The following is a 25,078-nucleotide window of genomic DNA, read 5'->3' as shown; positions in this document are numbered from 1 at the left end:
TTGGCTGAACTTTGACGGAATGCGATATAACTCCAACGACGATCATGAACGCGCACCGGGTCTTTTCTTCCTTTATTTAACCGAAAATGGTCGATAACACCTTCTCCAGAAGCTTTTGGATTTGGCAAACGAGCGCGTTTACTATCGTTAAGGTGAATGCCATGGGGTGATTTATCCTCTTTACTTTGTCACGACACCGACCAAATCTCTCGTGGGTGGGAGGCCAGGAACCGACAAGAAACGGAGTAAAACGAATCGTCCGCCTTACAGGATCCTCTTATCCTTAGCAGCAGTGCGAGGACAGATTGAAAAGTTCTCGTTGGCAGAGTTTATCCCTCTCTTGCTCTGTCGTTGGCACGAAAATTCGTCGAGCCGATCGAATTGATTACCGCGTATCTTCCCTTAATCGCATTAGACATTATTCCTTCCTGGGTTAACGAGTTAGGTGAGAGTGATCAGAGGATGAGAAGGAAGTCTCGGGGAAACGCATCGAAATCTCTAGAAAGATTTATTTCAGCAACTCGGCACGCGATTGTCGTTGTTGCGATAATAACGAGACAACCCCGGATCTTGGCCAGGACAAAGCTACAGCGACAAGAACCATTAAATACACCGGCCACCAGGTAACCGACTAAAGAGTAAAAGTACAATAGATAGGCGACAATTTTATGTAAAGAGTGGTTTAACGAATGGCATTGTTATCATTTCGAGATGAAAAATTGTGGAAGCTCTCAAAGCGAATAGTGCTTCGGGGGAGTGGAGCGGGGTGAGAAACCGTGGGACAGAAATGAAAAGCGTGAGAAGAAGCGGGCACCTGCTGTGTGGGTAAATCAATAGCTTCTTCGCAAAGAATGAAGAAAAAGATGTCTGAATAAGTACTCGTGGTTTCTTTGTCCGCTCGATTATTCGTCCAGCGTCGATTCAATGGAACGCGACTTTAATAAACCGATCTTGAAGATTCTTGAATTAATACTTCTCGCCTCGTTTTAATCTTTAGATCGAGCCTTTCCCTGTCGAGTTTGCTCTCTCGTTTTACATACTTAGTAAAATCAAACCTCGTAAAAACGTCCAATACGAGTGAAATGTAAAAAGGTTTGCTCGTTCGTTCGATTCATTGTTTTATTTCTGGTATTTTTCTCGTGCCAGATAAGCCGAATATTAATGAATTTATATTTTTCCTATTTCAAAGGAGGAAATGTTTCAAGTTAAACACGCGTATTTTAAACACTTTAGTAAATTGCTGATGCGTAACCATGGAATATTTTTCTACGGTGCAGTAACTTTTACGAAATTATTATTATGCGTGCTGCTTTTAGTTTCGAATAAAATCGAGTACGATATTTAGAACGTACAAATTTATTCATTTCTGTTTTTAGCAACCCTAAATAACGAATAAGGTTAACAAAAATATTCTAGCGAACAACGTTTTGCAAACGCATAAACCATTTAAAAATTGTTATCTGGTATGCACACTATCACTGCTACACGATGAAAAAGATCGTCGTATCAAATCTCGATCGTATATTATAAATATCGGTATTTTTCCACCAAAATCTGACGCGCGACCGATACTGTTTTTTTTTATAATTTATAGTGTGTTCCATTCGTTTTATTCGCTTTGCTCCTTTCCTTTGAAGACTACGAATCGAAAAAGAAAAAAAAAGGAATTGGTGCGTGGATATTCAAATTCGATTTGTTTGTATTATATCATATTTCCCTCCGATGAATCGTTTCAGTCGCTTTGAGTCGTTTAATTATAATATAGATTTCTTGATTATCGTTTATTATCGTTGATATTCTTCTAACTTAATCGAAACCAAAGGAAACGTTGTCTTTAATAATTTGTTGTAATTCTTGAATTTTATCATTGTGAAAAGATAACAGACTATTCGACTAGAGTATATACAAATTCTCCAGAAACATTTTCTTCGATTTATTTGTTAGTGTTGTTATTAAACCCTTTTTACGAAGCCCTTTTTTGCGTTTATGTTAATACGGTGTAACTTACCATGCGATCTACTCTCTGTTATTTATCGCGGGAAGAAACAAGAAACGTAAATTGGAAGGGTTCACTCGATTCGAGGAAAAACTCCATGTGCCTTTTCCAAGGAAATGTTTATGCGTTTTTTTTTTTTTTTTTTTTTTAATGAGCGAGCAACGTTCGCGTAGAATATTCCAAAATGTGGTTTGAGAAAGAAGCAAAGAATAATTTGTGTAACGTTGGTTATGCCACGGGATATGGAGCTATATAGGTACATATTTCGAATGAAAAAGTGCAATATTTTGCTGGATAACGTCGCCATCATTTGTACCTGTTGAAGCAATTTCGTGTACACCGAACGTTACCAGGACAGCGCTTACGATTGCTAGCCATTTCTATTGTCTTAAACTTCGACTTTTACTGCGACTTTATGTCTCTCGCTGGAAGACGTTCCGTTGTCGGAAGAATTTTTAACGATGTCACTTATATCCTAAAATAACAGAAAGGTAGGACAAGAGTTTGATAGTGACATCCGTCACTTTGTTTTTTAATGGTCCCTTTTTTATAGGACGAGTAACGATCAAGCACGAAATAAGCAATAACGCCGATATCAACATCGAGAATTCTAGTCGAAGAGAAATAGCGGCACCTCGTTGAAACCAGGCAAAAAGGAGGATGCAGAAAAAGGACGGAGAATAGAAAGAAGAGAAAGGTCCAAGCGAGAGGGTAAAAGGAGAAAAAGGTAAAAAAAAAGTATAAAAGGAAGTCGAAGGCAGAGGAAAGGAGAGAGAAGAAGGGCGGATAAAGAGAGCATAGGGAAGAGGGGTTTCACAGGCATCTCGTCAAAAAAGATGAAGTCACCGTGGTTTTGGGGCGGCACTGAGAAGAGGGGTGGGTGAGTTCTTTAAGGTAGGAGGCATGCGCGGCGTCCGGGGGTGCAGGACGCCGTCAGGGGGTTAGTCGCTTGCCAACAACACGACGCGCCGCTCGTGTATCGCGATCGTTCGACTCCATTTGCCGCGCACTGTCCTTTCGGCTTCTCCTTTGCTCGCGTCTCTTCGCTTTCGCGCATTCATCGACGCGTCGAGCGTTATACGTGATCGCGGTACACTCGAACGCGGGATCTCCAGTTCCGCGCTCGTCCTTTTCCATCATCTTACGTGAAACAGCCAGTCGAAAGTTTGCTTCGAGTGCACAGACATTAAGGAAAAGTTTCCATTCGATAGTGCTAGGTGTTCTCTGTCGTCCGCTGTATTCTCTCACGTAGCGAGATACTCTTTATCGTTTCTTCGAAAGTGTTCCTGTAACAGTTACGAGTTTCTTAGGAGGTATTATGTGAAGATGAGAATCCAGATGGAAAGGTCGAGGACTTTGGGAACAGATATCCGTTACGAAGTACGGGAGTTTGCTTTTCCTTGAACTTGTGCTTCTGAAAAGCGTAGCCACCGTCAACGAACGTTGGCAATTGTTTGACACAATGCGCGGATCGAGGTGAACTTTCGCGGGAAGAAAGTGCGAGTGGACTAAGGTGGTTGCGGAATTTTGTCGAAATCTTTCCGGTCGAGGATCAAGTTTTATGGTTTTACACGGCACCGATGCGCTTTTCTGCCCAATAAAACAGTGCTGTGATACAAGTGGCCTAAACCTTGCCACAAGAGTACTGCAACGTGTTACCGCCACTGCAGTGAATGACGCGAAAAAGTGTACGTAACTTCGATCGGCCTCGTGTAAGACAGCATCTCGTTGCTTTTTGGATCTTACACGTTACCAACGAGCAAGATAAACCAGGTATCTCTTTTTCTATTTCTAATTCAACCGAATACTACTATACTTATACTTGTAATTTGATGTTTCTCGTTATATTCGTATTAGGAGAATCAGTGATGAAAACGTCGCAACACGTTGATAATTTGTTAAGTATATTCAACGGTTTGATAGATCGTTGAAATTGAAACCCTTTAATACAATTCAAATGACAGCTATTTCCTCGAAAGGACAGGAATTGATTTAAGTGATTTCATCCAAAGGAGATTGAAATCGTATCGCGATGCGAACAACTTAACTGAGTAGTTATATACAAGGGTATACGCACGTAATAGGTTAGTAATACGTTCGTTATAAAGCGAATATACCATGGATACTTATACGCGCGGCTAACTCGTGCAAATGCATTATGTAATACAGGCATACATTGAAACTAATTAGATAACTTTGTTTTCCGTTTAACAATGAAATTGCTATATTACCTAGTAGAACGTGTGCTGCACACGGAACATCGATGCATGGGTTAAGCTCGTTGGTTTTGTAATTTAATTTCGAAATCCTGCTCCAGGCTAGGATACTAAAGCACAACTAGAGAAACGGAGATAACGTTTCTACATAGAAAACATAAGGCAAGTTATCAGAGATTCTACACGAATTTTCACGCTGAATAAGCAATTCGTCCTATTCGCTGAATAAGCAGAACTTTTGGAAATTTACGCATATAAATATTCGAGGGAATTTCTTTAACGGCGAAATTGGCGAAAATTCGAAAAACGGGAAATGTCGAAAAACGACTTGCTTGCGAGTTCTTGCAATTTTCCAGCGATGGATAATATTTGCGTTACGTCAAAAATATAAAATCGAGGCTTCAACGATTTCGTTAAAAATGCAAAAAAATTGATAACGTGTCGAGAGATAATTGTTTTTATTTTTCGCATCGTGCAACAGTGTCCATCAACGTTGATATCGATATCAGCAGGCATCGTGCGTCTTCTTTCTCGCTCGGATTAAATGAGTGACATTCCGTGCATTTAGTGCCCGATTTAATTGAAATTGAAACGGTATTTCGTACATCGTATTGTGCTTACATGGCGATGTGCTTTTCGTAATGGTCGATTTTATTTCGGCATGGCCGATAAATACTATAATTTCGGGCCCTGCCGCCGCAATTACCGTGAAACGTTAGGAGGAACACTCACGATACAATTTCGTACGAAATGTTGCCGTAATTCTTCGTTGAAGTAATTGGAGAGGGGAGTTGGCAGTTTCTAAGGGAAAGATTCATTTGATACCGGCATTCCGCAGCATCACTGTTATTATAATTTTGGAAGAAAAACGACAACCACATAGAGAAGATTTTGAATAACAACGATTCATCTTCATTCCTGTAGTATAATTTTGGCAATTGCTTTTTATCGATCGGCCAGGTCAGGTTACTTCGAAATACATGCTATGTCCACGTTGGCGAACATTGGAGATACTGTTTCGTGCTATGTACTGGTTCATGCAATAGCTAAAGAACGGATTAGGCCGATCGGTGTACGGCCACTTCAGAACCGATCAATCATGGAGGATTTTTATCGTTTGCCTATCTGAAGTTTTGTCGTTCGAATCATTATGCAAATACGATTTTCTTCGCGCGTGCATTGCCGTGGAATTTAATTAATAAACACGAAACTATTTCGTATTGGTCGGATGAGCTCGTTCGTTTTATTGGATCATCGCTTCTGCTAGGATATTAATATCCTATCTATGACTACTTTCATGGCGTAAAAATATTTTTACGCTAAGAGAGATTTTTTAACATCGATTCTATCGTTTGGCTTATGTTACGGGACATAAAATATTTCCTTTTTTGATACTTGATTTTTACAGCGTTGAATAATCAACGTATCGACGATCGATCGTATTAATGAATGTACATACATCGCTCTGAATAATTGTTCGTTAATTACTGCATTCCTGTGCCATGCAATATTAATGTAGCTATTACTGTAGAAACGTTTCGGTAAAGGTTGACTCGTTGCTCTTTCATTCGGAAAAATTCATCGAACAATTTAAATGAAGTTGTCAACGAAATGACAATAACTGCTATTGTGTGGCTAGCATGCAATTAACGTATTAATTAAATGTAGAAATTGCTGGGACGTTTAATAATTGCCACTTCTGTATTATTATCGGCTGGATAATAATCGTACGAAATTTTGCAACGTAACTACGTCCAAATGAAATTAATATAACAGATGATACGTAAAACTTTGCGAAAGCAATGTGAAAAGCGAGATGACGGAATAAAAGCAAGGAAAACGGATACTTAGTCATCTCCGATGATGTCGGAACTCGTGTCGACGTGATTGAGGGAGAAAGCGATGGACGTTGGATAATTAATTACTTTGATTGCTATTAGAGAAGAGAATCACGTAGGCTGCTGCTTCATTCAGCAAACCGATCGTCCTATGCATTTGGTCACGTTGTTAATTGCCATTTCATTTATCTGTGGTTTCATCGGGATTTCCGCAAAAAGAAGGAAGAAGGAACCTTGTGGATAATAGTCGTCCGAAAGACTTCGTTGATAAGAAGGTTAAAGTTTCCATTAGAAAAATGTTTTCATCGTGAATGACTCGACCGGCAGGGCCATTTGTTAAAGAGGCGTAATAAAAAGACGATGTTTTTCATTTTCTTTTTGGTTCTGATCGTGAGTGCTGTTTTGTCACGAGAACGCGATCCGGAGGTGTCGATCGTAACAAAAAATTCGATTTCATCCGACGTTGACACCTGAGAGCCGATAATGATAGATGATTCCCTTCGGTCGGCTCTTCTTTCATCCATGAAAATACTAGCAGACGTTCAGCCAGCGCAGCCATCTAATGGAGATCGGCTGACAGGAATTTTTCTAATGGCTTTTCTTTTTTTATACATACCTTGCGAAAATTACGGTTGAACACTGATGTCATCGTGTTTCCCCTGTTTTAGCCAGCAAACTTGTCGGACGTATGGAATTACGTTATTCCTAATAGGTCACCGAGTTTTATCCGGTTTTGTGGATATTCGGCTGGTCGTGTAATTGGACACAGATGCCGTGGTGGCTTTCTGAAAACGTAGATACGCGCAATATGTACATACGTATAGATAGGAATGTACACATGAGCCGGAATAATCAAGCGAGCTTTGCGTTTTATTTTGCCCGCTGTAACATGCGCGAGGCGTATCGAGGCGCCGCGCCACGCCGGATAAAAATTATTCTCTATTAATAGTAATAGTGTTCGGATATACAGCCGCCGGAGAAATCCCTGATAATGGAAAAATACAGAGACGCAGCGGCTGAACCCTTTGGTAATGTCACGCCATGCCACGCCACGCCGACATCAGGTCAACTTTCGAATTAGGTCATAGATAGAAGAGGATGCTCGGTATCACTTTCGAGAGTGAATTTGAATATGTATGTAAATTTAAATCAATTAACCTACAATAATATATCGAAAATGCGAGCAATATCGCAAGAATATGTTTGCCATTGTACACGACAAGTGGTGACGTACGTACATAGTTTAATAAAACCTGACACTGTTAATCTACGTTAAATGATCTGTGTGCTCGTAAAAATAAAGATACAAAAATTATTGGTCCATTGTCAGAAAGATTGATAAAAAATGGCGCTATCGAGGGATTCGGAAAAACGTTCGATGCTTAAATTTAAATCGCAAGTGGCTCGTCGACGTTAATTTATTAAACCGTTACTCTGCGCACATTGATTTCGCGTGAACTATTACGTTGTGCGCTACTTTCGCATTAACTCATTTATTATAAACGCATCGTTAACCGTGTCACGATATAACTATGTTGAAAGGTAATTAGTGCATCGTACAGCAATATGTTGCATTTAGCGATATAATACGTCGCTCCATTCGCCGAATAAATTACTTCCTGTCGGTTTAGATAAGCTTCTGACTACTGGACGCATCATAAATTTCATAGGAAAAAATTCTTTGTTCTACATCGCGGTTAATCTAGGAAGTGGTCGAGTAATTATTCTACATCCGCTTTATCCCTAGCAACTTTCTTTAATTCGGCCCACCCCGTTTCCTGGAACAAATCAACCATAGATTTGACAAGCATACCTAAATTACATTACAAAGTCTCGATGACGAAGTACAAGCAGCTGCAGTAGATTAGTTCCCGTAACTAACTATAATTGCATCTGTCGCGGTACCGACTCCTCCGCTCGGTGTTTCTTCTCGAGTGCTCTTTGATAATTAGGGGAAAGTTCGAGTCCAGCTAACGAACTACGGATCGTTGTTACCTACGGTCTTGGACAGAACAAAAGGTGTAACGGTAATAAAGGTCGTACAACGATTGTAATAAATGAAAATGACGCAGGAAACCACGATACAAGTAAGATATAGAACATGACGAAACAAAGATGTAAATAACAACGGGGTAACAATTCGAAATAAAGCGACGAAAAATGGTAAAATATAGAGGTGATAGATGATATTATGCAAAGAGGAACTTCAACTTTGAGAAAAGATAAAAAGCGATAGCGGTAGAACGAGAGACATTTGAACGTTCTATGTTCAGAGCGCTTGATCCAATGAGGCGGCTATAAATAATGTATTTTTGATACTTATTGCTCGCGATATACTTACTTAGACTCGACGGGTGCAATTGGGCTGTGTGTTCTTGGCTCGCGAGCCAAAGACGCTTAATTATTCAAAGACAAGAGCAGTGTCGTTAGGTGACACGACCGCCGCTATTACCTCTATTTCCGTCATTCTCTTCACGTGGTTTATTAGTTTATTGTATGGGCGAATTTACTCGTTCATAAACGTCACCTTTATCCTTTGCATTAGCAGTAATCTTACTTGTTAAGTGGCGCTTTGCGCACGAGTTTCTGCACGTAGTATACAGGGCACTCGAAATCTCTTCTATTCGACTTTCTACGTCGACAAACTTGTGCCTTTGTTGTGCGCATCTACAGTGTTGAAAAACAATCGTACTCTAAATTTAACAGTGCATAAATGTACATAATAAATATTTACAGAAGCAGATATACAAAGAAAAAAGGAAATGGTAATTCCGTCTGGAGTAGAAAGCACTTCGCGGCTTTAAAAAACGTTGCGCATATTGGTCTCGCACGACTTGCTTTGCTTCGATAAAGCTGGGTGATTAAAAAAAATAAATAAAATGCTTAAACGAATAGGAATATGCAGAGATCGTAACATTTCGTAGTTCATTCGTTGCTATTTTAATGGGATTACACGGACGATAAAGGCTGTAAAAATTGCCTCAAGAATTTCGTTATTATCGCAACCAAATTGCACGCTGGAAAACAAAGATCGAGATGTAAGCGAGAATTTGCACGCGAATCAAGTATAAGCGAAGATTAAATGGCCAAGAATTTATTGTGTCCGGACAGCTGGAATTGGCAGCAACGTTAATAACGACTAACAAAATCACAGTGACAAGTTCCGGAAAGTGGCCACCTCTTAATTACGATAGATTATCTTTGTTCGCAATGTCCGACGTTGATAATAATTTTATGACACGACGCGGAAACGAAACTGCTCGTTAAAACGACTGTAAACTAGCGGTAATTCTCCTCTGTGACGTTGGTTTGAAATTGAATCCTTTATGGCTTGATTGTTGAACTTTTCTGTGAATAAAAAAAACTGTTACTCTTAACGAGCACCTTTGTTCTCAGCTTTATTTTCATCAATGGAATACAAAAGATTTTCTGGCATTGACGTCACGGGCAAATTTATTTCCAACTTCGATCCAGGTATAATTACGTCAGAGGGAGAACCAAATTTCCCCACTTTTCGCCAATTCATTCTGCGAGACTTACCCAAGAAGGGACGAATATAGAACACACGGAAGAAAGAATTTCGAAACAAAAAAGTCACTACAATACGTCGCTATGAAGTCAAGTTCGATGCGATGAATATCGAGGGAACGATACTCACGCCGACGGCTACCACTTTTCTCGATGCATCGATGCGATTCTCCTTTTAAACAAAGCGGCGATCTTAACCCGCATTGCAGAACCTCTTTTATTTCCTTGTTTTCAAGCCGATATCTGAACGAATCTCGAAGTTCCTTCCCAACTTATTCATCTCTTCCCAATTCATTGTCAAAGAAACTTAAAATCTCCCTCGAACTTGTACTTTGCTTCCGATATTTCATTTTCTGAATTTAACTTTCTACAGGCGAACGATTTTTATATTTTTCCTTATCGATGGTCTTTATAATTCGATATCGTTGTATCAGGTGTTGTCGTGATTTCACGTTGGCTCGTTTTTTGACGAAACCGTACGAAGAAAATGCGAAGGGTTGCTCCTGGCTCGAGATAGGATCTACTCACCAGGTGGAATAGGTGGACGTAAACGAAAGTGAAAGGATAAAAAGAAAGAGATAGGGGATAAAGTGGCATCCGTAAGGTTGACCTCATGATATACGATGACCATTACAAGGATCCTGAGGAATGAGAGAAGCAAGAAGAGACCAGCTTTTGTACACGTATGTCAATTTCCTGGCCTACTGGGAAAACGTATTATTGTATTTTTATGTGTAAAGGTTATTATCTAAATTTGTCGGAGAATTATCTGCCAAACTTCTAGCCCCGTATACTCCGTATGCTAGTTGGATTTTCACCTCGCTACATCGAATTCTGTTCGATCTATGCAAACTAAATTAGCATCTGCCGTGACTCGTTGCCCGGTTCGTGCTATTTACGAAAAATAGATAGGTACATCATTTCAGCCACTGAATAATGCGAATAACTCGATTTTACGTTGGAAAGTATTTAGGTACGTACATACGTACATCAGGATGAATGCGCGGGTGAATTTTTTCTTTATCGATGCAGCGGCAATGCAATGCGATGCTCGAACCATTCGAACATTTGCTCGCAAGTGGTTGTTCGTGAATGTGTCTAAATAGACGTTCCATTCACTTTTCGTTGATTCATGAAAAATTATTAGTCGGATGAAACGGTTATCGGATCGAAAAAACGGGCCAAATTGCAATTTTTCTCGAACACGAAGTGACCTCCTGAGAGAAAGCAGATGGCGTGACGAATATCGTGTTCGACTGGTAATTACCAGCTGGAGGGTATACCATGGGTAATCAGACGATCAGACGTTGCCGTTCCCAGCGGAAAACCAACCCTTCGTGCCACCTTGCGTCTACATATACATCCTGTCTTGAAACCAGCGAGAAGACTTATCGGATCTCGCTAAATATGTCAGACCTACGTCTTCCGGTATCCGGGAAACCTCATCGAAAGTGACTTTATTCGATATCGATTTGCTATTCGTTCCCCTTTCACCGATCGAACAAATTGTTTTCATACTGTTTGCGGAAAGAGGCCGAACTTCCGAAAGGCCTCATTGTTAATAAGATTCATAGGTCGTTCTAACTCGTCTATATTACGTCTAGATTACCAATCTAAGTCATAAAGAATGCAATCTGGTTATTTTTGAAGCAAATCACCGATGTATTATTTGCTCTGTCATCGAGACATATATGTCTGGTTTCTGGGTTTAGATCGTTCATGACAGGTAACCGTAACGTTGGAAGATCGATACGAAAGTTGGACTCGTAAGAATATCTCCTTTTTTGAAACGTGAATGACGTGACAGGATCGATAGGCAAAGGCAAACGTCGAACCAAACCGAATAAACTTTCAAAAGTGTACAATAACTGCGCCGATGGTGGGACTCTGAACGAATCTTTTTCCAACTTCGTAGAATGTCGACAGACAGAATCGTTGATCGAATGAGTTGTCGCAGTGTTATGAATTAAATTGAAAAGTCGATGAAAGGCAGGTTTCTAGGTAATTTGTTTATATTATGTACATCATAGCGTTTCGCTTTCTTAAATATTTCAAATCTCTGAGCTCGTCTGCATTACATTAACGACCGCGGAAATTGCACTTGACGCACGAAAGAAATCCAGATTCTCGCTCTTGCAACGAATAATCTAAAGCAGTCGCGCACACCTTTCACACCTTTCATCTTGCAATTTCTTCTGGAAACAAACAACAGGGCCAGTGAAAAAACTGGTGAAGTACTTACTCTATGTCGCAGGTATTTTATGGATTTGGTTAGTCTTGTTTTTAATTAATGACAGATAGACGAAGATAATGCGCGAAAATAAATAATTTTTTTTTTCTTGAATCGTTAAAAGTAATTTCTGTTGGCGTTCGCCTTTCGTTGGCCGAAGCACGAGGTTAATTGGCAACGGGAACGGTGATCAACGTGCCATGATTAGTGAAACGCGCATGATGTTGAAATTAATGAAAATTTGTGAGCTGAACCGGTTAAACGCGAACACAGGCTGGTAAACCGATAGGCTTTGGCCGACTTACGCTTGGTCGGAACAAATAAAAGAATAAAAATTACCATGTTTCACGAAGGTTAGGCAGGAACGAGTCGTTATATCGCAGAGGTTTGAAATATTCGATGAGTCAGCGCGCTTCTATGGGTTCCCTTTAAAACGCCATAGCCTTTCGCGGTTAAATATAAATATAACCGGCTAAACCCGGGTGAATAGCCCCTGCTCCAGTTTGAGGTTAACGTAAGTCGTTAATCCACGGTCGTAATCCAACGCGCGATATGTAATATTCTTTTGCACGGATTTGCGATGTAATTTGACGAACGATGTAATCTATGGAATTAATCCAAGACGGTCTGGAGCAACGTGTATAGGATCAGATTATGCGGAATTACGACCTCGAGGAGGGAGAAATCGTTTGCGAACAGCCCGGTCGAATAAAACATGCAAGATGAGATCGGATATACGTAGGGGATGATCCGTTGACGCATCTGTCGTGCTTATAAGGGATGTTCCCTGTTGTAGGCCCCATGAGACAGTGAAACACGACCCACATCGAACCGCGGTTAGTCACGCGTGTCAAATGAGCAAACTTAAACAGATTATATGCCGATTGCTGGATATTTTGGCTGAACCACGTCGTCGTGAAGGGAGCCTGACTTTTGCGATTTCGTCGACAGATGTGCCGGCTAATTTCGTGTCCCTTCTCCCTTTTTATCGTCCCTGTTTTACGATGCCGAACACGGTGTGCGTTTAATAGCATATTACAGGAAGAGAATTCCACTCTCATTTTTACTTCACGACTGTCTGCATTAGTATCGGGAATTGGTTTTATCGAACTTTTAAGAACGTAGGAATTTGTCGTTGCAGCAAGCGAAACAAATACGTTACAAGAGAAGTTTCGTAAATGAAAAACTTTGATAAAAACAACAAAACGATACGTAATGTGGGTTTACTTGTTTTAAAGTCTAGTCACGAAATAAACACGGTATATATGTTATCAGAAATGGTGCAGGTTTAATAGAATGTGTATAATATTTGGCGAACTTCTGTCTGACAAACCGGGCCGGATGCGAATAATGAAGTTTGTTCAATATGATAAAGGAGCAAGTTGCATTGTCTTCGTCGAATATTTCGAGAACGCCGTGTTATTTGCTCGTTTCGAGATGGATGAAACTGATGTATAAGTGGTGAAAGCACGAACTCCTTTCATTAAATAATTATTTTCAACCGCCACGCGTGTATACATTTTCAACGGGATAAAACGAGAAAACCGACGATACGTTTAAAAGTATAGAAGCAACTATTTTGCCGAATTTTCCTTGATTCACAAACGGAATACATAAGACTGAGAGAAAAATGTACGGTTCGAAGTACGCTTCATATTCTATTCCCTTTTCCTTTCGTCTGATCCTTTAAAGCTGGTAACTCGATAGTTTGAGCGATACTTATATGCCCAAGGAAAATGACTCGCTGCCTAAGATCAAACGAGCATCGTGAGAACTAACGAACTGGATGGGTAGTAACACCACGACGGCACAGAAGTGTCCCTCTCGAATTCAAGAGACTTGGATTTTCCGTTTAATTAGCCTCAGGTCAAAATCAACGTAACTTATTATCCGAAGAACAGTGTCGGAAAGTTAGATCGATAATGGCAACTAATTTCAATTTATCCGTTCAATTTATGGTTACTTTTTCCAGTGGCCTGTAAAGCAATCCTCGCGATAGACGAATACATCAACGGTGGAAGTCCGCATGAGCGTGTCGATTCTTTTGATTTACCGAGTACGCCGAGATTGCCTGGCAAAAGTTTGAGTTCAATCCAGACTTCGTTGGCTCACGTTGCGCTTTGATTAATAGAGAAACGCAAGCCTACGCTTGGAAAATGTATGGTAAAAACGTTGATGAAGTTGCAGCGCGGTCAACGATCGTTCCACTGAACGCATCGACCGATATAAATTATTCGATGGTTATAACAAAGTAACGCAAGGATAACCTTTGACATAGGATGGTTTGGAATCGAAACCGAAGTGCCGTAACGACTGCAATTAAAACTGAATGGAACCGGCGCGATCCCACAGCCGATGCTATCAAACAAACAGCCATTAAATGAGAATTCAGATTCGATGTACCCAGACGTGTCACGAGAAGTTGGAGCGAGCGCAGCACAGAATTCGCAGGCTGCACTCCTTTCACGGTACTTGGAACGTAGTCTGAACGTGATTCGATTCGGTACACTTCGCCGGATGACGTTCAAGAGCCAGCAAGGGCTTGAAAGATTGCGATAAAATCCAATGATTAAATTTTAGTCGGCTGTGAAGAGAAATGCTACGTTTCGATTTTGGATTACGCGTAACAGAGATGAATGATCGTTCGTTAAAGTAATTCAGTACAGAGAATAACGGGTTTAACGGTAGAATGAAAGTTCTGAAAGAATGCGTCGTTTTAATTCCCGGCGAAGCGATTCAGCGAATGCACGCGCGTTCACGGGAGAAATGCCTGAACCTTCTATTATTGCCCTTTCTTTCATTTCGCATAGCTTAGCCAGCCGTGAACAGAACGATATTAACTTCCAACGGGTCGGTACTTTGATTATTATATACGATTCCCAACGTTTAACATAGTATAACATTATATCAAAAGAAGAAAGAAGAGAAAAGAAAATAAATGTTTGATACGGATTTACTGAAAGATATTCACAAACCCCAGAAGCTTAAAAGATAGTCTACGAGTTTACCGAGCAAACCTTCCAATCTCGATTTTTAAATTCTCTTCAAAGTTACCTCCTATCGCGAGCTGGAATAAACCAAACAATGAAAAAGACAATACATACTGCAAAAATAAATCGAACAAGATGAGGAATTTTTCCGAAGATTTCGTTCGAGCTTGAGATCTCTGAAGGGATTTTCTGCACATGGTAGTGAGGTAGATAGATCGTGGTGATAGTGCTGCTGCTGGTGTATAGGTGTCGCTGTGAGGTACCGCTGCTTTTTTCTCATTTAGGTGTCGCGGAAGAAAAATCGGACTACGGGTACCGGGATTTGAACCGTGAGCAACCCTCAGCCAGGCGTGGTCTAGGAATTGTATCAGTGGATCGCAATGTGCGTTTGAAATATCGATGTTCATGTGTCCTGCAGTTCACACGTTGACGGGCAATTAGCTGCGTTCTTCATCGACCCACGAGTCAAGTGACCCACCGTTCAGGGTAATAATCGTTTACAACATGCGTATGAGGCACACGGGCCACCGCGCCTCTAACTCAATCAAAGCCAAGTTAAAAAAACAGCATACCAAGTACAAAATATCCCCTCCTGATCTTTGATTGCCAGTAGACCAGTAGATGAGTATTACATTTGTATGTTGTTCACAATAAACAATAAACTTTTGGTTTAAACAAAAGTACCGATACGTGACGGTACGGCATAGCCATACAATGTTTTGTGTGTCGAAATTACATTTTTTAGCTTACTATTTTTAAATTATATTTAAATCGTTATAAAGCGGAGCTTATATACGATATTGTTTTTTTCTTCCTATCTTTGTCCTGAAAATCCGATCGCAAAAACAGGACAGTGCGCTAACCACTGCTCTGCCGTCGCCCGGTGGTAGTTTTGCTGTCGAGTGCCACTATAGTAGTGTTACGCTACGAGGCTTACTATAGGCCGTGCCCCTAATCGTCGCTCGTGGTACTACAGTGTCGCAAACAGATCGTCTTATAGGATCGGCGAAATATACACAATGTAGCGACAAGCGCATAGTTGTCATCAAGCAGCGAGTTCTAGAAATTTCGATTTGCCTTGGGTCTGTTATTGTATCGACACAAAGAAGGTGGCATACGTGACCATAGGCGCGAACGGTGGCGTGACTCGAGCGTGGTGTGGGTCGTCTCCCAGAGAAGACAAAGAAAAATTCGAAGGAGAAATCAGTATTATTTGAGGATTCAAACGGAATGCATCGAGAGGTTTGGACGAATAAAATCCAGGTCGCTTAATCTGACGAATACATCGAGAAATATCATAAAGTCGAGTCGAATTACTGTAACAAACTAATTGTATTCATCGTTAAATCATTTGTGACGTGTTCATTATAATATTAAATATTGTTAAATATACAAGTTTATAATAACCCTGTTAATTCAGTGTTAAAATCATTTGAACTACCTCTGTTATCCTAATCGAAACAGGGGATCGACTAAATCGCGGCGTCGATTATCAGAATCGTAGCGAGAACTTATGCCTCTCGCTAACGCGTTTTCCTCGCGATTACGTCTTTCCGCGAACGGTCGTAATAAGTAGTTCTACATTAAAGGAGCAACAATTACATAAAAAATTCATATAAACAATGACCGTGAATCTATTTGTACGCGTATGTGAGCTAAGACGAATGATTCGAACGATATGTGATCGAAGACTGAGGGAATGTTGATGTTAAAGTATCGGTTATCGAGTGAAGAACGATTCTCGAAATGCAAAGAGATTTGAGAATGCATAATGTCACTGTGACATGTCAATGTGAAAACTTGATCACGCGTTGCACGACTACGTATTATGCGTATGAAGCCCTTAAGGATGGAATGTAATCAACAAGGTGTTAGAGTTATAGCGTTGTTAAGAATAGTGCAAATCATTTGCTGCTTGAATCTATCAACCTTACGAATGAAATTTAGATCAAAAGCTTTTTTTAGTATGCGTGCAAAAAAATTTGCTTTAGTTAATTAATAATTAAAATACGGTAGTGTGTATCACCGAGTAACTAATCGCCTTTATGATCGATTAATTTTCTCTATTTAAAGTTCTATTGTTCGTAATATAATACGATAGAATAATTTGCGTTCGTGTGAAGAGCAAGAAGCATCATTATCGGTTTGTACAATTTAATACAGCCTTTATGATCGATTAATTTTCTCTATTTAAAGTTCTATTGTTCGTAATATAACAAATACGATAGAATAATTTGCGTTCATGTGAAGAGCAAGAAGTGTCATTATCGGTTTGTACAATTTAATACAGTGGTTAGGAAGCAAGTGGTGTGACCAATTATCTAATCATCGAGAGACCAATCCTGATTTATACAAGTGCTATTAATTTGTAGTTAGAGTCGCGTTTCGAAATTGTTACGAATTTCGAATTAATCGGGAGATACCGAATTTTATTATGCAACGCAATCGATTTGTTAATCACGTTTCTCTTCACATTTTTACGAACTAGTAGTCATTTTTTCGTTTTTCAGAAGCGACAGGAAAATCTGATACGCAGTCTCGTTAAAAAATGAAACTGTTTATGAAGGCTGTTAATGAACGTTATGCGCTAAGAGTATACAGCATATCAATTATAATGGTTTGATGAATTATGGTGACGAGATTTAATTGAAGAGCGTTTGAGAACTTTGTCATAATAGCATAGCTATTAGTCCAATTCGGTGAATCACCGAAGGATTAACGCGAAAGGACCCTGAACGCCGTCCCGAGTAATCTTGTTCGGTTTGATTTCACCTGCACACCGAGATCTTACGAGACATGGTATGTAGTTCAGAATCCTGCTTCCATCCCATGGCTTATACCGTGACAAATGGCTAGGTTTCCAGATAACGGCTAGAAGATCCAGGATTCGTATCTCTGCCAATCGATTGGTTTCAATTCGAGTTCTTGATACGTGACATTCTTTGTTTCTTGTTCTGGCAAATGCAATTTGAATTTCTGTGTACTCATGCACGTCACATGCGTCATGTACGTGCGCGTATATTGAAAAATTCGATGCATCGAAGAAGATCAACCTAAACGTTTGTTTGCTGACTGCACAGCAGATAGAAAAAAATTGAATCTCTAAATATCTTTTTCCATCGTTTGTTTCTTTATTCTAACGATTTAAGAGTATCACTAGTGGCATACTTGCCAAAATTATTTTCGTTCGCGCGTTCCTACTCGGTCGCATCTGCATGTTAAAATATTAGATGTTTGCCTTACTCTAAGAACGATCCTTGCGTTGTCTCGTACGATTAATTTGGCACAATTTTTCTTCAAATTAACGTGGCCTGGTCAATGTAAATGTACAAGCCCAGTTATTAGACTTCCAGTAAATTACCTGTCTTGCACAGTGTAATTCAAAAAGCCTTCTCGATCCTTAGCAGCGAAGATTCTATGCTTCTTTGCAGTCTCGATAACATCGGAACATCTTAAAGGAATTCTGCTGATAATACGTATTGTTTCGAAGCTATTCCTTCGTAGCTATCATATGCCAAAGTACCGCCATATTATCGTGACGTAATTTTCCATCCAGACTAAAAATTTCTCTACCCTTCTCGTTTATTCCTCGCTTATTCTCGATGTTTCTCTGCCAGCCACATTTTCTGTCGGGAATTTCTTTGATATCTGCCTGGTTTCGAATACACTGGAGAAAGCATGTTAACAGAAAAACGAAAGATTTCCGCGAAGCAATTATAATTTTTCCATAAAGGATCGTATACGTATACTTTGCTGTTGAGCGGTATTTGTGCGGAAAAGGTAATTTCCAGTGAATATTTATTCCCCTTACTCTTCTGCAACGCACGCCACTGATTTTCATATTCTTTCAACTGATTTCACACTGGCGGAAAGGAGTATTGACCTGGAATGAAGCTTGGGACAGGTATCATTAATTATGTATCCACGTAGCATGTATTATATCGGAATATTGGAAAATACACGAACGAATTTCGTAATTAATGTTACTTCATGTACACTTAGCGAACGATAATTTATTAGTCCTCGTTGAAAATCTCGACGGTATCTTCCTTCAATTATAACAATTCGACGTGAAGTTACGTTGTTTCTTTGTGATCGTATAAAATTTTACTGAAACGCCATACATATTTATATTTGCTTTGTTGGAGGTAATAGTATGTTGTTGGAATATTCGATTTACCGACTGTTTGGTTGTTTACGATTATTTGACGCTTAATTGATTAAAATGCCAACAAGTTCAATCGTCCGGGGAATGTTCTTTCGATCGACCGTATTCAAATTTATAACCGTCGGGTAACACCACCAAATTCGACAGGGTTCTTTATCGTATTTGAGCGAAAGAGATAGAACCGAAGAGAAACGAATGATAATAAGAATTCCGATTTCCACTCGTTTCACTTCGGGTTCAGCGAGATGATCCGTCTTGAAATTGTGAATGCTGGCAGACCGTTTTTTCGATAGTTCGATGAAATGGCTTGGCTTAAAAAAAAAGCGAAAAAAACGGGGGAAAAAAGAAAGGAATGGATGAAGTTCGAAGATTCGTATAGAATCCAAAGCGACCGTCAGAATTGATAATAGGCAAGGGATAAATGTAATTTGTCCGAGGTGTTTGGATCTTATGAGACGATGGTGTTGCAAATATTACGACATTTTTGAAAAAAAAGCTGCTTTTCTACCGGTGCTTTTTATCGGATACGTCGATACAGGTACAAAGTAATTTCATAGCTCGATTAATCGAAGACCAATTTTCAACGGGACACGTACGATCCATTAATCACGTTGGCATTATATTTAACTTGGACTCTCGAAACGTTTTGATTCGAGGGTAAAGGGGATCAATCCGCTGCAATTGAAATCTTCTCTGCTGTATAGCTGGAATTCTCCGCGTCGTTCTCGCTAATTGAAAATAAAGAACATGATTGAAGCTTTCGGGAAAAGTGGAATCGCCGCATATCGATTCGAAAAGCGATCATTGACGTTTAATTACGATAAGAATTTTTTCTACGCTCCTATTACCTACACCGTAATTGACAAGCATATTTACGATAAGACAGATTTTTAACGGAACTCGACAAGTTCTAAAAGACATATGAAATTAAACTAAAAAGGTAAAATATATAAACAATTTCATAGTTAGCCGTTCGTTAGTTACTTATTTGTTTGTCTGTAAATATTCAAAGGATTAGGTTATTTAACGGTAACAAAGTTAATGAAGCTAGTAAGAAACATCAGATTTAAGTTGCACAGTTCCCGTGGGATGGTGTGTCCGCGCGGCAACTACCACGTTAAGCAGGTGCACTGTACATAGATCGCGCGGCATCGACCTTCTAGACGTACATACATATATACCTATATACATATTTCGTGTCTATAATGGATGATGCTTCGTCGAAACCGATGCGAGACTATTCTCAAAGTTCGAACTTATCTTTTGAACCATTTCTCTTTTCACTTCTATTTAGATTCGAAGAATCTTGTCTGTTATTTGAAAAACGTTCTAAAAGCAGACGAGTACTATGAAAATCATTACTAGCCTACGATACGCACGACTGTCTCACAGACCGAATCGGTACGTAGTATTGCCGAGGAAACGGTGATTAATAACCACATAGGAGTGGCCTATTGTGCGGGTTTGCAATCACCGATAGTTCGGTTCCCCATTTTCGCGTATCAGCCGAGCAATAAAACACGTTAGCCCTTTCATCGGTGGTTGTACATTCATGGTGTCGTCCTATCCAGACGTCAGGACGCGTTCTGTCGCAGCATCTCTATTCTAGTTCCGTGTTGACCGGTCGATTAACTAGGCGGCCAGCCTTTGCCAAGGCGATAAAGTCAGCCGGGAACATGATTTATTCCTGATGGAGAACAGAACCGTGAGGTATTGAACTCCGGCGAATCATTGAATTATCGAGAATTTCGAAGAGTAGAATGCTCATGGTTGGTTAAGTTGGACGGAAAGGCAATCGAACTTCGTTAGATCGCAACGTTTACAGTCGGAAAATGGCGGGGTGGAGAGGGGAGGGCGAATGTTCGTCGGAACGACGAGAAGAGATGTAATAAATTACAGGTTAAACGAGCCCGCCGTTGATAAAAATAAGTCGGTAGTCGCGGTCGGTAATAATTTCCGCTTTCACACGGAGAGGGAGAGAAGGCGAATTGAACGAGAAATAGAGAGAAAGAGACAGAGCGCAGTTCAATCGACGGCCGGTGCAACGTCAATTTCGACGTACATTTACTCGGCTCTCGAGCCGCCGGTTTTGAAATGTAAATTTGCCGTGGGTAACAAGTGCGCGCGGCTCTGCGGCTCATAACGAGCCGACGAGAAATTAGGCCGGCGCAATGGAACCGCATAGCCACGCGGTCGGAAAAACGGCCAGGGTTCGTTACGTTCTTTCTCCTTCACCTGGCTTCGCTTAGCTACTTTCTCCTGAAAAAGAAATTAGCGGGCTGGACCAATTTCCCAGCGACCCATTCTTTCGCAGACATAAAAATGGAGCGAGCTATTCGATTAGTTGCCGCGAATCGTATGATCTTAAGTGCGTTCACTGGTATTTGGATGATGGGCATCGCGGAACTCACGCGATCGAGCACGCGATCAAGCACGCGATCGGACACGCGATCTAGCACACGATCGAGCACGCGATCGAGCTCATGATCTCTTCTTCGACTTGCGGATAGTTATCGGATTACGAGAGCCAGTATGTCACTGACTGCCCTAACGGACAAGTCAGTCGAGTCTGGACCATGTACGAGACTCAACTTTCGTGCAATTGAATTTTAAATCGGTAATCTTGCACGGAAATGATATTCGACCCGCGAGTAAAATAGCCGGTCAACCGCGTTTGCGTTGCATAAACTTTGATTAAATCTCCTCATTGCGATCCTTTCGGAGCCATCATAGGACGGAGTCGTTTATTGTTATAAACAGCAGGTAATTTTCTATTTTTAATTAGAAGAAAGAGAATCGTCGTCGTGTTTATCGTCGTAATTAATAAGAGCAAAGATATTTCCATATTGCATAACTGTAACAAAGCATAATTCTAATGAAGGTCCTAACATTTCTGCAGAATGTGACACAGTCGCTTGGTAATAGACAAGGCGGGAGGTAATCTCTAATGTTATTCAAAGTCAACTCCCAGTGTAAGTAGCTTCAGGTGTCACCGTCACGTGTAAAGTCGTACATATCTGATACTAACAATTTTACGATCTCATAAAGTGGAATTCTCGCTGTACGATGAATTTCATTAGTAAGGCGTGCGTAGCGGTGCTCGCGTGTAAACTCATCACCGGTAAAATTTATCCCGCGTGTACCTTATTAAAACGCAACCCCCTTTTAATATTTGGCACGACTCGGTTGCTAGTTAATTTGCCCCTCTGAGACGGACTGCGAGATAACGGTTAACGTTATTCGAGAAATTTACTTATTTTGCGATTCAACGCCGTTCTCAAAGCGAATACGGGGCAGGATTTAACTTGACGAAACTGTTTGGAACCTGGTTCCTCTCGCAACGTTTGGATTTCGGCCTTTCCATACAGTTCACTTTAGATACGATGAAAATTAAATTACTTTCCTTAAAAGGATCTCTTGCTCGAAGCTTTATAGAACGCTTTCTGCTGCTTTACGAATTTATAATCAAATTCATTAACCGATAAATTCAAAATCAGGAAAAGAAAAATGTTTAAACAAACCGTTCATACACTCTAATATCTTAGTGCGTAGCTCGATAATAAAAAGATGCAATCGTTAAGATATATTACGATGTAATTGGCCGTATTTCTAAAAGTTCTTCTTTACCGCAAGTGCCAACACGATAATCCCGAAAGAGCTACAAACTGCGGACGCAATACCACCAACGATCGGTTTTTTTGCTTCAATGGATAGGTGGAACCATAAAGGAAAGTTGCGACATTCGGTGGAGGAAGATAAACAATTTACTATATATCGTTCGGGACGCTTAAACTCATCGATTTTACGGACTTAGCGGTCCGTTTTATTTGTCGATGTTGTACGATGTAGTAATGTAGATTAGTTTTCTCTTTTCTGGTTCTTTTTTTTTTTTGTATGTCAAAGAGCAGGTCAGTTCTAGTGAATTAACGGCGTTGCAATTAACAATCCACGAGAAAAATGTAGCGCCCAGCGCAAATTAAATGAGGTGATTGGATATTTGATTTGGCTTGATCGTTCGTAAAAGTTGTGCCCCGTTTCAACGAATCGCGTAACGAATGTAAAGATTCGCTATTGATACAGCGCCTGGTGCAAAAGAGTTGCTATCGTAATTCGAAGTTTCACCTTCAGTTTGTTCGCACGAACTTTTTTCTTCCTCGATGCTGTCCTGGCCGGTATTTATGCGAAAAATGCGACGAAAGATTTTCACCAGTGAGCGGAAGTTATTTGGGTATTCTCATTTCCTGTGTGCATCCGCGTACGCGAGTACGTCGTTCTTCGAGTACTAGCAAGATGTTCCGCAGGTATTCCGGATATAATAAGAATATTCTGGAATTTTAGCGGTAGATTATCTCTCGACCGAATTTCATTCGGATTTCACCGCGAAATACATCTCTTGAAATTCGTTGAACAATCTCGGAAGGGAATAAACTTGCCTTTCTAGTATATTTTCTATTGATTTTAACTTCGGTTGTTTACTCATCTCTTTCTGTTGCCCGATCTCGAGACGAGCTGCTTCGCTTTTATTAAATAATCTTTTGAGACGATTAATGAGGTTTTTCATTAGCTTGTTTAAATAAACTTGTTGTATTTATAGGCAGATTCCGAACGTAGTCTAATTTCATCTGAAAACATTTGCATACGAAACAATTTCTGTTCTTGACTCGATCTTGAGTTCTGACGTTAAATTTTACTTAAACTTCGGAAGTAGGGTAATGCGTTTGCAGAGCAGTAGTTCAATAAGAAAATAAAAATAGGGGAAAGCAATTTCGTTTCTAACAAATTTTCAGGAGAATCTTACGAAGTCTGTATCGCAAACTTTTCTTAGAAAATTCATCGAGCCTAGAAGTGGATTTTGGAGCAAGTGGCTGGCAGACACGGCCCTTCGTGCTGTTTATGTATTTTACTATATACGGATACTATTCAACTAGTTGATTTGACGTGTCCAAATTCTTTCTCCCTACCTCTCCACTTTTCTTTCCTTCCTTTTTGTATTATTAATTTCAACGCTACACGAAAAATATATCGGTGGAACGAATTTTAGTCGTTCTTCTCACGCAAAATGATTTTTGCTTGATGAAAAAATAGTTTACAAACTTTATTTTCATCTTTAAACTATCTAAACTTTATTTTCTCAATTCTGGCAACAAAGTCTATTTCGAAGCTGTACACTCGTGGAAACAAATTCTTTGATACGCGAATCCCTAGAGTAAAGAGAATTTTAAAGAAACGATTGATCGTTTTCGTATACGCAGAGAGTAAGGATAAGTTCTCTTTTCCTTCGATGGTCGATCTGAGGTAAAGAAAGCCAATGTAGCGCGGCATTCGTAACACCACGCGCTATCTAAGAACGAAATGGTCGATTGCGGAGAAATTGCTTCTCTTGCTTGTGAACTTACGATCATCTCAATTTTGTCCGTGGACTGCTGGCTGACTTTCTGGGTTAATTCGTTGATTCCATCTACCGTAATACTGCTATTATTTATTTTGTAATCTTATCCCTTGACTCGATATAATTAAGATATGAATAAATAACGTTAAGTACTTCTCTAATAGAAAACGGAAGGATACTCGAATAAAACAAATATGCTTGTCTCTCTAATCACGATTTAGCACGAGTTAAAATCACCAGTTAAAAATAATGTCTGACTTTCATATAATGAAATAACCAAATTTTTAAATAGGACAACATTTTTCCCAGCTTCCTTTTCTCTACTTGTAATATATTTAAGAAAACAGTAAACAGTAATTTTTCGCATTTGATTTGCAATTCCTGCCAAATTTGCATTACGTCCAAGGTATCTTTTAACGTTGAACGTATGTCGAACTGCTTGAAAGAAGGAAAGATAAAAAGCAGAAGGATAGGAATAGAGAAACAGTGAAACGATACGTAATAGGAAGAAGTGACTTGAAATCGAAAAGTTTCTGCCTTCGATTCGGTGCATTTCGTTTTCGGAGAATTCCGGTGAACTCGTCCCTTTAATTACAGGGATATCGACGAAAGACGAATCGGACGAGAAGTTGTCCAATTCTAAAATCGTGAAAATCAACCCTGGCTTCATCAACTAAAGATTAATAGTCCTCTCTGCTTGTTTTACTTCTCCGTTTCCTTACA

General features: G+C 39.9%; 1 protein-coding gene across 2 annotated transcripts in view; it reads left to right on the top strand.

Annotated features, from left to right (window-relative positions):
* Window positions 1-2,932: 2,932 nt before the first annotated feature.
* LOC100644332 (zwei Ig domain protein zig-8) overlaps window positions 2,933-25,078 on the top strand; it is a 43,154-nt gene continuing 21,008 nt past the window's right edge. The window contains exon 1 of one of the 2 annotated variants that reach the window (XM_003397727.4): window positions 2,933-3,769. The gene's annotated coding sequence lies outside the window, so the exon portion shown is untranslated. Of the gene's footprint in view, window positions 3,770-21,545; window positions 21,730-25,078 lie in introns of those variants that run through there. The other variant, XM_048408335.1, reaches the window with a different exon arrangement.

The sequence above is a fragment of the Bombus terrestris genome, chromosome 9 (genome assembly GCF_910591885.1).
Source record: "Bombus terrestris chromosome 9, iyBomTerr1.2, whole genome shotgun sequence".
NCBI lineage: Eukaryota > Metazoa > Arthropoda > Insecta > Hymenoptera > Apidae > Bombus > Bombus terrestris.
This window is presented reverse-complemented; position numbering and strand designations above follow the sequence as displayed.